Here is a 14,591-nt window from a genome sequence, read left to right on the forward strand (position 1 = left end):
CCCGCTCCGATATCCCCCATCTCACTTCTCCTCTCCATCTCCCAGTGTCCTCCCTGTTATTCACTGTGCTTCACAAGTAAGTGAAACCATATGTTAATTGACTCTCTCTGCTTGACTTATTTCACTCACCATAATCTCTTCCAGTCCTGTCCATGTTGATATAAAATTTGGGTATTCATCCTTTCTGATGGAGGCATAATACTCCATTGTATATATGGACCATATTTATTTATTTGACAGAGAGACACAGCGAGAGAGGGAACACAAGCAGGGGGAGTGGGAGAGGGAGAAGCAGGCTTCCTGCTGAGCAGGAAGCCCAATGTGGAGCTTGATCCCAGGACACTGGGATCATGACCTGAGCCCAAGACAGACGCTTAACGACTGAGCCACCCAGGCACCCCACAGTCTTGTCTTTTTTAACTCTCTTCAAATCTCTCTTTTTTGTTTTTAAATCCCTTAAAAGTGGTGCTAGAGCTTTCATGGGTTATCTTTATAGTTTATAGAATAAGACTAGGGAGCTTACATCACCAGGTTAGACAGAAGAGCATTTATTATTATTATTTTTAAAGATTTTATTTATTTATTTATTTATTTTTTTGACAGCAAGAGAGCACAAGCTGGGGGAGCAGCAGAGGGAGAGGGAGAAGCAAGCTCCCTGCTGAGCCACCAATGTGGGGCTCTGTCCTAGGACCCTGGGATCGTGACGTAGGTAGGCACTTAACCGACAAGAGCTGCCCGGAAGAGCACTTTAAAAAATTTGATTACATTTGTATGTAAGCCCTCTTCCACAAAGGCTTTGAAGTGACCTGCAATAAGAACAGATAAAATTGCTATAAAATCTGAATATAAATGTAAGGATCAAGAACAAAGAAAATATAAAGATGATTAAAAGTCAAAACCATGTTCCTGTTTTTTGTTGCTGCATAATGAATAACCTCAAAACTTAACAGATTTTACCTACTGTATTATTCCCTCTCAGGGTTGTGGGAGTTGCCTGGCCTTAGCTGGACAGCTTCCACTGTATTCTGTTGGTTCAGGCAGTCACAAAGGTCAGCTGAAGTTCAAGGAGAGGGAAATAGGCCCCACCACTCAGTGGGAAGAGTGTCAATGTCCCATTATTAGAAGAGCATGTGGGAAGAGAAATAGTGAGGCTGCTATTTTGGAAAATACAATCTACCACACCCTGGAAGGGGGAAAAGGACAAATACGCAGTAACTTCTCAACTGAGTTTTTTATTACTGTGTTTTGCGGTTACGTGATTACCTCCCACAAATACGTTTCCCCCAATAACTTTTATGAACCTCCTGATTTTTTTTCATTGAGCCAGCATAAGCTATTTTTATTCTCCAAACAATAGGCATTAGACTATTGAATAGCCCTAACAACTTTAGCAGGGGAGCTATTTAATCATATTATACCAGAAGTAGAGTGGCATGGTATCCATGTTTCAGACTAAGGGAAAGGGAAGAAGAATGCAGTTTGAGTCTAAACTTTTATCAGAGATTGTTTACCCCCTCTCAAAAGGGATAGAATATGTCTTTCCTGTCATCAGGGCCAGCAAAGAAGAAAAAAAACCTATAGCTTAAGAACCATCTCTCACATCATCATTATAGTTACTCAATGCAGCTTTGTAGTAAGTTGTTAGCAACCTAAACTCCAAGTGAATACACAAACTAGGAGGGGTAGGGGCAGTAATTTTGGGGGTGAGGGCATATGTAGGGAAGAGGTAGAGAGGTGATTGCTCACTATACCACTATATGCTGATGATTTCGAATTTTATTCTCCCAGACAACCTCTTCTCTGTGGCCCCAGCTCACTCACCGAACTGCCAACCCAGTCTCTACTCGGAGACTCACCCTTAACTTGTCCAGAACAGAACTGCTTTTTCCCATCTCCTAAAGCTGGCTCACCCCTGCTGTCCTGTCTCAGTTAATGGCATCTACCACTCTCCCACATGCTCGGGACAAAGACCTAAGAGACACCTTGACTCTAAACTTTACTTCACATCCCATTGCCAGTCTATGAGCAAGTCCTTCTGGCTCCACACAGAAATTAGATTTCAAAGCCACCCATTTCTCACAATTGTTGTTCCAGCCCAAATCACCTCATCTCTTACCCGCAGCAGCCTTCCTATGGCCTTTGCTTCTATCCCGTCTTGATAGAGTGATATCCCCCAAGCTTTTTAGATTTACTCATGAGAGAGCATGTGTGCATGTGTAGCTAGGGAGGGGCAGAGAAGAGGGAGGGAGAATCTGAAGCAGACTTCAGCCCCACGAGAGACTGTCGCACAACCCCCGGATCACGACCTGAGCCAAAATCAAGAGTCAGATGCTCAACCAACTCAACCACCAAGAGCCCCTATTTAAAAAAATTTAAACCTACAAAAAAGTTAAAAAAGCATACAATGAACACCTACCTACCCTTCATCTAGATTTACCAACTACCATTTTACCCCTTGTTCATGTGCACACAAGCCACACACACTAAAACACACATTTTTACTGAACCATTTACTGAAAGCGAGTTGAGGACATTATATCCCTAAAAACCTCACTATGTATTTCCCACTAATAAGGACTTCCCATACATGACTGAATGATTCTTTTCAAATGCAAATCTTCATGTCATTCCCCTGCTCAAAACTCGGTCCAGAGTTTTTCTTTCACACGGAATGAAACCCAAATGTACCATAATCTACAAGGCTCTACGCTATCTGTCCACTGCTTATCCTTTAGATGACATCTGCCTCCCTCCCTCTAGCTTTGTCCCCACTAGTTACATTGACCAGGACAGGTATTGGTCAGGACAGGTGATGTCAGACCGAAGTAACAACTCCAAATCTAAGAAGCTTGACACAATACAAAATGTATTTCTTGTTCGCATTTATGTCTTTTGAGGGTCAGCCAAGGACCTTGCCTGCCTTGTTGTCTTCCTCTTAGATTGTGGTTGCTGGAGCAGTCACTGTCTGAAGTATTACTTATCATCAAGCCAGAGACAGAAAAAAGTGCTCTAGAGAGCATGCTGGCTCTGTCCATAAATGGCACGTCATTTTTGCTCATGCCTCACTGTCCAAAATAAGATAAAACACACTAGGTGTAGTCCTACCCATCCACAGAAGAGCCAAGATAAGGCAACCTTGTGCCTAAAAGGAGAGAGCACCAGAACATTTTGGCAAATGGCACTAATGACTCCCCATACTAGCCTTTCTGTTCCTTGCACACACAGGTTCACTCCAACCTCTGAGCTTTCTACTGGCTGTTCTGTTCACTTAGAACAATCTAACCCCACTAATCTTCATATGGCTCACCTCCTTTCTTCATTCAAATATCTCTATCGTAATGTCACCTCAGATATGCCTTTCTTGACCTTTCCATCTAAAGTAATACCATATTCCTTTCTCATCATCTCCCTCATTCACTGTCTTCCTACCTTGTGAAGGTTTTTTGAAGCACAGGCCTCATGTTATTAGTATATATGTTTATTTTTTTGTATTGACTGCCTCCCCCACTGGAATGTGAACTCCATGAGGACTTTGACTTACTCACTTCCATATTCCCAGCATGTAAGATAATGCCTGGCCAGGGAGGCACTTGAGAAAGTTCAATGAATGAATGAATAGGACCATACCATCCAAAATGGTCCATACCGTCCTTACCACTAAGGCTTCCTCCTCCTGGGCAATGATCAGATAGACCCAACCAACATTTGCCCCAGTGACTCCACTTTTGTTTGTTTTCAGTTCTACCTAAATTCTTGTGGACACAGTGCTTTCTGAAAATACTAAATTACTGCAGAGCTTTCCTAGCTTGGAAGCCATTCTGTTTCTTACAGGTAACTTAGCATGTTTCTATTCTGTGCAATCATTTGTTCATTTTAAAGAGTAGGCCTCAGTGGGAAATTGAATTTCCAAGTCAGTGTCAAAAGCCTCTCAGTAGCCCCAAGAATTGATGACATATTGTGTTACAGTTGAATTGCATTTATGTTTAGGTTATGGTAAAATACGTGTCATCCTTTCAGTCTCTGTCATTCACCACCACTCTGGGTTTTCGAATTTAGCACCAGGTGAAAGAGGGGTATTCTTATCCTCTCCATCACCTATGCCAGATCTTATTATAAATAGGTATCTCAGTGAAAACCTCCCTGATCATTGCAACAGGGGTCCTTATGCCCAGATTAAACACACCTAGTTAATGACTGGGGCATTCTAATTATGATGAACTTCATTATCTGTGTCCCCCTCTAGAGAAATTCCTGCTGCAACAAGAGAAATGTGCATTTTCTTTAAACAGGGAGTCCTGTGGTATATTTAATATTAGTACATCTAATATTAGTATGTCTTCCAGGGGTGCTTGGGTGGCTCAGTCAGTTAAGTGTCTCTTGATTTTGGCTAAGGTCATGATCTCAGGGTCATGAAATGGAACCCCAGGCTCCATGCTCAGTGGGGAGTCTGCTGCTCTCCTCCTTCCTCTCCCTCTGCCCTTCTCAACCCCAGGTGCGAACGCTCTCACTCTCGAATTAAATAAATAAATAAATCTTTTAAAAAATATATTAATACATATTCCCAAAGTACATTTATGCAAAGCTTCTTGGGACTTCACTTGTATCACAATGTACCCATCATTTTGTATTAATAAACTCCCATGTTGAATTCCGCTCTATGTCTTAACATTTACATTACCTTATAACACAATTAGCTTAATAATTAGTAAGGGTTTCTTATCTAATCCCAGCTAGTAATTTCTACATTCCTACAGGGACAAATGATAACTAGGGAATTGACTGAAAAGGAAGTTATCTAATGTGCTCCTTGAGAAGACTTTGTCAGTTATTTGGAAAAGAGAAGCCCATTTATACATCTCTACTATTTGCCATATTTTACTCTAAGCCTTTTGAGAGGTAAAAAAGGGGATCTTTTATATAAGTAGAAGAAGAAACAAAATGAACTACATAGCAACATTGTACAGAATGTGTTTATGTTCTATGCTCAGAGGCACAATATAGTAGCAAGAACATAGTGCTTGAAGTCGAGCAGCCCAGTATTGCCATCCTGCTGTCAGTTACAGGTTGTATAGCTGGACAAGTTGCTAAATAGCTCTTCTGCCTTAATTTCCTTATCTTCCAAGTGGTAATGATAGTACCTACCTCACACAGCTGTGGTGTAAATTAATAAAGATATTGAAAGCTTGAAAGTAATAAGGACCTATGAGAGGCGCCTAGCACAACGCCTGCCACGTTAAGTAGGAGTTTCACAAATGTTCACTTTAGTTCTTCTTTTGGTTGCCTATGCATTTTTAACTTTTCCCTTCTTCCTCCAATCTTTCGGTTATACTAGCTAATCTGTTCCCTACATGTGGCAGCGTGAATAAAAGCAGAGACCTTTGGAACCCAGGCCAACACGGACTGTAGATATCACAGACAGCAGAAGTGTGTTGTAGCATATTGTATTTCCTCCCGTGTCTTCCTTGCCATATGCTCTTCTTATAGTACGACCTCAACACTCCTTCCCTGGAGGGGTGGGGTATTAGTCCCCTCCCCTAAAAAGTGGGTGAGCCCCTGTGACTACCCTGCCCAATAGATTATAATGAAGTGACACTATGTGACTTCTTTGATTATAAACGGACGCCTCCTGATTTCTCTTGGAACCCAACCACCATGCTGAAAGGAAGCACAAGCAGCCTGAGGAGAGGCCCAGATGGAGAAGAACCAAGGCACTAATCCACAGCCCTGTTGAGGTTTCCAGCCAACAGCCAAGCCTCAACTTTCCAGTCATTTGAGTGAAGCTTTGAAGTGGCTCCTCTGGCCCCCAGAATTCAGATTTTCTTCATATGACTGGTGCCTGTTCCCAGTTGAATTAGATAACATAGCATAGGAAGGAAACTTTCCTATTACAGTTTAAGAATTTGACCTTAACTTATGAGTAAGTCAACAAGTATGTTATTCAAGTAGAATGCATTGATAGAGCTGGACATGTTGTCAAAACATTGAAGTGCTTCTGAATTGGGTTAGTGAATAGCTACTGCCTTGAGCGTCTCAAGTGTTACCACCCTCAGCCCCCAAATCCCATCCTACCACCCTGGTCTCCCAGTCTCTCTCCCAAAACCCCTTGGGCCACCCTCCACTTCAGATGAATGCCTGGTTCAGTGAGAGAATTTTCAGGGATTCTGCCCCAGTTCTTTGGTGTCTACTTTAACTGGAGGGGTATGAACCATGCTATACAGGTTGAAGAATTTTGAGTATCACTTCTTTTTTTTTTTTTTTTTACTTTATTTATTTACTTGACAGACAGAGATCACAAGTAGGTAGAGAAGCAGGCAGAGAGAGAGAGAGGAGGAAGCAGGCTCCCCGCCAAGGAGAGAGCCCAATGCAGGACTTGATCCTAAGACCCCGAAACCATGACCCGAGCCGAAGGCAGAGGCCCAACCCACTGAGCCACACAGGTTCCCTTGAGTATCACTTCTTAAGGCAAATATACACACATACACACACACACACATAAATATAGAGTGATCACACCGTACATACTGTTTCTTGGTGATTTTCTTTTTTTTGTTTGGCTTATCTCTATACTCTCTTCTCCTGCTTTCACATTATATCCCACCCACCACCCCCCAAACTGGGCAATGCTGTGAGCCACCTACCAGGTATCCTTCCATATCTTTCATTATGTTGCTTATAAAATTAAGTTAAAATGTGCATGTGTATTCATACATGTGCATTCTGATTGGTTTTGTCCTATTTGGTTGAGACTTCTCTCAGCCTCTAGTTTCACACCCTCCCCATCCCAGGAGGCAGAGGGATTTGCCCAATTGGTGATTGGGGGTAGAGGAACTGTATGTGTTCACTCAGCACTGTCTTTCTCCCTCTTGGCTGTGAGAAAGGAAGGATGGTCACCTTCACCCCTGCAGGGCCATAAGAGAAAGTGGCAGTGTTGGGAGCCATGACTGGGTCCATCTGTCCGATGCAGAGATGGAGCATTGACCTGCATGCTGTGTTTAGCTCCATAAGCCCTGAAGGCCAGTAGAAGCATTATCAGGAGTTGCCATGGTGTTCCTGTCTCCCATAGCCTGAGTCCCACGTTTGCCTCCCAGTGGAAGGGGGGTTATTTTTTGGGTCCCCAAAAGTCCCATCCCAGCCACAGACAACACCAGCATTTTGTAGCCAGTGGTAGGTAAAGTAGCCACAGGGAACAAATGGACCTGCTCAGTGTCCCCATGGTCACCCCCAGTGTGCCAGCACTCATATGCTCACATGCCTGAACCCTTTCCCCACTCATCCGACCAGCGGGAAGCAGGCCCCAAGAGGAATAGAAAAGAGAGGCCAAGCACCATGTCATAGACAGCTGAGCTCCCACTGAGGGGATGGGCTGTGAACTGGACAGGAGGCTGAGATTTTAGTAATCCACTCTAAAGACAAGCACTGGAATGGGCTTAATTTAGCCAAAGAGACCCAGGAGCTGCTACTTGGCATAATTAAATTTTTTCCAGCTCCAGAGTGAATTGAGATTCTTGAAAGCAAAGTTATTGGGAAAATGAAAGTGTTCCATGTTGTTTGCCACTGAATAGCAATTCTCAAATCTCCACAGACATGAAGACGGGATCGCTGACAACAGATGGAGAGACATCTCTCTGGTTCACACTTGCGGGCCTTACCATGGCCCAGCAACGTTCCTGCATCCTAGTGCCAGGAGACCTCAACATAAATTAGCTTAAAGAGTCCAGTACTCGTGAGGAGGGAACTAGTGACAATGCTTTAATGAAGAAAGACAATAAAGGTGAGTGGAGTGATTAGATGACAGGAATGTTTTATTAATTTGGGAAAAGGAAAGGCATAAGAGGAGAAAGGGAAATGAGTCAATCATTCTAGAGGGATGGGTTGAAGATGTTCAGTCTAATCAGCATAGACAGCAATACCACTGGGCACCATGCAGATAAATAGCTTGCAATGGCTAATTAAGCTTGTATGTTGAGATTCATGCTTTTGTGTCCTATTTAAGAAATCTTTGCCTACTGCAAGGTACGAGCCTTTGGAATGTTAACTAGGAAATCTGAGCAAAATACTGTATTTAAGGGACACCTGGATGGCTCAGTCAGTTAAGCCTCTGCCTTCGGCTTGGGTCATGATTCTGGGGTCCTGGGGTCCTGGGATCAAGTCCCACATCAAGCTCCCTGCTCAGCCGGGAGTCTGCTTCTTCCTCTGTCTGCTGTCTCCCTGCTTGTGCTCATGATCTCTCTCTGACAAATAAATAAAATCTTTTTAAAAATACTGAATTTCGGGGCACCTGGGTGGCTCAGTGGGTTAAGCCTCTGCCTTCGGCTCGGGTCATGATCTCAGGGTCCTGGGATCGAGCCCCACGTCGGGGTCTCTGCTCAGCAGTGAGCCTGCTTCCTCCTCTCTCTGCCTGCCTCTCTGCCTGCTTGTGATCTCTCTCTCTGTGTCAAATAAATAAATAAGATCTTTAAAAAAAAAATACTGAATTTCAGTAATTCCTTCACATATATACTAAATATTTACACTATTTACAAACATATTTACAAATATTTACACTATTAAAGATGTGTAATATGTGAAATACTAAACACATAAATATATTGGATATATAAAAAATGAGCATTCTAGGAAAATGCATTCATACTGTGTGAAAACTGGTTTACAATACCATAATAATGAGCTAAAGAAAAACAACTTTTAAGTTATCTCTTTTTTAATTTCTAACAAACTTGCCTCAATCTACTCTTCCAACAAATTGTCTTTGCAGAGACTAAATAGTTCAATCCAGTATAACTTCTTCATTAGAATTGCCTTTTTACTTACCATTCTCCAGAAACTCCTCCAGTCAGCAGCTTCTTTGGCATTCCGCAAAGCAACCTCCTAAAACTGTAACATGAACCAATTTGCAAAGATTTTATACTTGCAGCCGGATGATTTTGCATTTGCCAGGCTAAGCATCTTGAGGAGGCAACGCAGTGTGGGACACAGAACATGCCCTTCGGAGCCACACGACCTGTGCAGGGATCCTGCACCCGCCATTGACTGGTTGTGTGACCTTGAACAAGTCACCTCCACTTGCTGTTCTTTATTTCCCCTATAAGTTCTTTCAGCTACTGTTGTGTAACAAACGATCCTCCAACTTCGCAGCCTGAAACAGCAAACATCTCACACAGTTTCCCGGGGTAGGAATATGGGAGGGGCGTAGCTGGATTGTTTCTGCTCAGGGTCTTTCTTGAGGGTGCAGTGAAGACATGGGCCAGGACTACAGTCCCAGAGGCTTGACAGGGGCTGAAGGATCCAATTCCCTCACTGACGTGGCTGTTGGCAGAAGGCCTCAGTAACTCACTATGTGGGCTTTTTCATAAGGCTGCTCTCACATGTCTGCATGACATGGCAACTGGCATCCCCCGCCCCATGACTGAGAGACCCCGGGGGGTAGCAAGGAGAAAGTGCAGTGCCTTCTATGATGCTGTCACTTCTGCTGCATTCTATTCATTAGAAGTAAGTCACTGAATCAGTGGTTGGGGAATTAAGAGTCCACCTTTTGGAGGGAGGAGTGTCAAAGGATTTATGGTTTAAGATCATCACATCGAAAAAAAAAATCAAAGATTTTTTTTATTAAAGAATCAAAAGCAAACACCTAGAACATTGCTGGTTTCAAGGTATCTATGCATGTACTTAGTCTTTATTGGATACCTATGATCGTACTATAGACTAAGCATAAGATCATGGTCCCTGCCCTTACGAAACTCGAAGTTTAAGGGGAAGATAGACATTAATCAAAGAATACACAAATATAAAATCGCTGTGCTCAGTACAATGTAGAGGGAATGGAGCTACTCAGGAAAGGCTTTGAGGAAAAGGTGTCAATGCTGAGATCTCAAGGATGAGTAGGGGTAACCTAGGTGCAGAAGACAGAGAAGTATGTTCTAATAGAGGTAGACCTTGTGGGTGGGAGCACGGAGAGCACAAGGAACCTGTCAGGCTGGTGTGGCCAAGGCAGAGGCAGCTCCGTTTGGAGGGCGGGAGTGGTAGCCAGAGGCCAACCTCTGCTCTGCTTATCTGTGCCTGTCATGAGTTCGCTGGTAGCCAGGGAAGAGAGCTGACCACAAAGGGCTGTGAAAGAACTTTTTGGGATGATGGACTGTTCTGTATCTTGATCATGGGGTGGTTCTAAGACTCTAGGTGTCTGTTCGAACTCAGAACTGTAGACTAAAGAAAGGTTAAGTTTTACTCTATGTAAATCACATCTCAATACATCTGAGTTAAAAAAGGTATGCTTTCATGCAGGCACTTTAATGGAGGCCAAAACATTGACTTTTTCTGTAATATGTGTTTGGATTTCTTCCAAACAGGTTTAGTGCCCGCAGTATCAACAGAAGAGTGCCCAGCTGAAGTCTGACCTGTGTAGTGGTGCTGTAGCTAAACCGTGCATGCAGTCATTGAGCTCTATGTGAGTGTGTGTGTTCTGGTGCGGGAATAAACACATAGCAAAGTAAACTAAATATAGTATAGTTCTTGGCACTAAAAGGAACATGTTTTCACAACTGTGGAAAGTATGAAGGGAGGGAAAATTTCAGAGGTAATAAATTAAGCTCTTTAATGTAAATGATGACTTTTGGGTTGCTCTGTTTTTATCCTGAAGAGACATTGCTGTGAGAATGCAGTTCTAAGATCAACCGGAGTGCTTAACAATGGATTTAAGAGACTGTTATTTTGTTGGAAAACCAGTAACAGGTATGAAGCCAAACTGGTTTCCCTGTTAGGACTCACCTCATCCCATGAGCCATGGCGGAGTTTGCCGTATGTGACTACTGTCACAAAGTGTGTCACAAACAGAAATGTATTCTCTCACAGAAATGTATTCTGGAGGTCAGAAGTCCAAAACCAAAGAATCAATAGGGCTGTGCTCCCTGTGATGACTCCGGGGAGAATCTGTCCCCTGACCCTTCCAGCTTCCGGTGGCCCACAGCACTTCCAGTCTGCCTCCGTGGTCACATTGCTGCCGCCTCTTCTGTCAAATCTCCCTCTGCCTCATTCGTATAAGGACACTTGTCACTGGATTATTTAAACTCCTGTGGATAATCCTGGATAAGCACCCTCTTGAAAAATCCTTAACATCATCCCATTGTTTGCCATATCAGGTAATACTTTTTTTTTTTTTTTTTGCCATATAAGGTAATACTCACAGGTTTTGGGGGGAATTAGAATGTGGACAGATTTTTTTAAAAAAGATTTTCTTTATTTATTTGAGAGGGAGAGAAAGAGAGTATGAGCAGGGGGAGAGGAAGAGGCAGACTCCCCACTGAGCAGGAAGCCCAACACAGGACTCGATCCCAGCACCCTGAGGTAGTGATAGAAGCTCACGGCAGACGCTTAACTGATTTGAGCCACCCAGGTGCCCCTAACTGCAGACAGATCTTTTTGGTTCAGTCTGCCACAATCACTGAGTTCTCTAAAGGTTCTAGCATAGTCATTTTTATAGTGATATAAGTTTAACTGAGTTGTTCTCCACACAGAAGTAATGGTGGATGCTGTGAGCATGTAGGTGGGACACAGTTATGCCAGGCTCAAACCCAGCCTGTAGGACTCCAAAGTTCATGCTCTTAACCACAAACCAGTATCGTCACCTTCTTAACCTTTTTTTTTGTGTTAGCTGTCAGTATGCTCAAAAGTCAGCAGTTACAGAAAGGAAGCATGGGCTCCAGTCGCACCAGTATCCCCTGGAGCTCCCATGGACATAAGAAGACCTTTTCACGACCACTGCTGCTCCCAGAAAAGATTCCCCCTACTGTGCTCAAGATGGTGCATAGATTATCTGCATTGGAGCAACCAGGAAGCCAAATTCTTTCTTGCCAGTTCCTTTCGATTTGCAGCTCAGAGCTCCAGAGTCCCAGTCTGGCAAGGAAAAATGACCCTGACAATTGTCTGCCTTCCCAATGAGTTCTTGAGGGGGGTTGGCTCAATCTAGTGAGAAACAGCCTTGATTGGGGACATTCATAATCAGCTTCTCATCTCGAAGCAGAGAATCTCTGGCCTGAGGGCCTCATAAGAACACGGGAACATAAATCCTGAAGACGTATGAGGCACTTGATATTTCATATGCGCTTAGCTAAAATTAATTACCCAATTAATCTCCAAGGATGATAACCAAATGAGCTCTTCTACAAATTATCATTATTTATTAACAGATCAGAAAGCCAATGAAGATATTTTACATAAGTTTCCGCAGGGGAAACGAGTCACGAGAAACCAATGCCAGTCCCTTCAAGGTCTCCTAGTGAAAAAGCAACAGAACCCAAAGTCACTGTGGAAGTAGGACCCATGGAGGAAGGACACTAGGATCTGCCCATCTTGCTGTGTGAAAAATCATGAAGTAGTAGAGACCCCTGGAGGCTTCTCTTTGTTTATTTTCAACCACAACACTGGAATTCTGCCCTTGCTTCTCTTGCTGAGTTGACAAGGAAGTATTCATGGAAATGAAAATGTTATATTCTGGAAATGTTGATTGATTTGCATATTAAGTTACTTTAAAATAAATTATAATTAAGCAAGAATTTTTTATTTATTTTTGTTTTTTAAAAAGATTTTAAAGTAATCTCTATCCCCAACATGGGGCTCGAACTCACAACCCCAAGATCAAAGTCACATACTCTACTGACTGAACCAGCCAGGTGCCCCAAGCAAGAATGTTTTTAAATCATGGATCCCTTAACAATTGTTTATTACATAACTGTCTTTGCTGATGCTACGTCATGGCTGAGAACATAGGCTCTACAGGGAGATGGCAGGATTTGAATCTCACTTACTACCTGAGTTACTTTGGGCAAGTTACATGCCTCTGTTTCCTTTTCCATAATATGGGTATCCTGATAGTACCTGGCAACTAGTGTCATTTTGAGGATTCAATGAGTCAATATAGGTGAAAGCACTCAGCCTGGTTCCAGGTACATAGTAGATGCCCAATAAACAAATCACCTCCACACTGCACATTAAGGACATGGAAATTTTAGCACAATGAAGAGGACATGAATGCATTCCCCCACATTTCTCTGTCTCCACAGCATGGCACAGACTGAGCATCCAGCAGACTCATGAACCCCCTCATACCCTTCTTCCCTTTCCTTCATCCCCTCTCCATGTCTGTCTGTCTTTCCCCATGTCTCTGTTTTTCTATTGCCTTCTCTGTCTCTCTTCTCTCTACCTTCCATTTCTTTTCACCTTGTTCTTCCTGTTTCATCACCATCCACGACAATGAGGAATGCTATGATTGTCTGGGTCTACTTCCAGGAAATATTTTGTCTCATAAATTATCAGAGAAAATCAACTGAGTCTGAGAAGGCATGTGAATTCATTCTTGCTGAATTGACTCTGTCTGTGCATTTACCCCTCCCCTTTTTATCTCTCTATCTCTGCCTACTTTCTTCTCTGTTGCCACCTCTCTGACTCTCTGAATCTCCTGCATGTCTTACTGACTGTCAGCTTGTTTCTTGGTCTGCATGTCTTTATTTATCTCTATATCTCTCTATTGCTACCTGTTGCTGTGTGTGTGTGTGTGTGTGTGTGTGTGTGTCCCCTCAGGTGGGGTGAGATGAACTCCCTGGGCACTCTGAAGACCTTCTGATGGGGAAGTAGAGGAGGAAAAACCTCAGATTGTTTGTGCCTCCTCCTACTTTAGGATATGATAGAGAAAACTGCTTTCTCTAGTTTGAGAAAGTCCCTCTTGTTAGCCCCCGAAGTAGCAATGACTTTAAGCAATATATCTCTGAACAGGTGTCTAAGTGGACCAGAGATGTTGATTCTAATCAAGACAACTTACATGGACGTTAACTGGGCATATATTTAATGACACATATAATTATGATTGTACAGCATGGTAATTAAGCATAAATGGTAAGGGGCTAATGTAAATTACTATAATTAGTATTACTTTTTCACAGCTAAGCCAAATTTCATTTCCCCTTTCTACACTGCTAATTCACCAGTATCTGTAATCAGTGTTAATGTTGATAATTTCTTGATGTCACATTCTGCTTAATCATCACATCCCATCAACATACACAGATCCAGACACAGACACACACACACACACACACACACACACACCCCTTGCTGGTCCTGGAGTAACTAAGATCTCTTTAGAGAGGCTTGACCACTGGCTGAAGTCATCTGTGAATTCCCTTCTAATCCTGAAATTCTATTTTAAAAATAGTAATGAGGGATGAAAACATAGAAATGAGTAGGTTTTAATGCCTTCCTAATTATCATCATCATCATCATCACAAAAAATGATAGTAATTGGATTTTAATATATTCCATATGTTCTTTACATGCATGATACCTTTAAATTTTGAGGTAGGCGTTATTCCTCATTTCCCAAATGAAAAAACTGGAACTTTTTGAGGTTAAGTATTTGCCCACAGTCATGGAGCAATTAAGTGGGAAGTCAAGATTCAGATTCTGGGGATTTGGACTTTAAAGTCCATGATATGTCACCAACTTGTTCTTCTAACAAAATAAAAATGCTAAGGACAGATATTTCCTTCCCCTGAATCTTAATTATTTTAACTATGTTCATAGGGCAGATCTGTCTTATTTTTAGT

General features: G+C 42.5%; 1 long non-coding RNA gene across 1 annotated transcript; it reads left to right on the top strand.

Moving 5' to 3' along the window:
* The first annotated feature begins 685 nt into the window (after positions 1-685).
* Positions 686-12,443, top strand: LOC116866087. Its single transcript, XR_004382325.1, has 5 exons — positions 686-709; positions 3,740-3,831; positions 10,344-10,441; positions 10,846-11,132; positions 11,645-12,443. It is a non-coding gene; the product is annotated as an uncharacterized LOC116866087 (long non-coding RNA).
* The last annotated feature ends 2,148 nt before the right edge of the window (positions 12,444-14,591 follow it).

The sequence above is a fragment of the Lontra canadensis genome, unplaced genomic scaffold (assembly GCF_010015895.1).
Source record: "Lontra canadensis isolate GAN:19392208 unplaced genomic scaffold, GSC_riverotter_1.0 scaffold9, whole genome shotgun sequence".
Lineage (NCBI taxonomy): Eukaryota > Metazoa > Chordata > Mammalia > Carnivora > Mustelidae > Lontra > Lontra canadensis.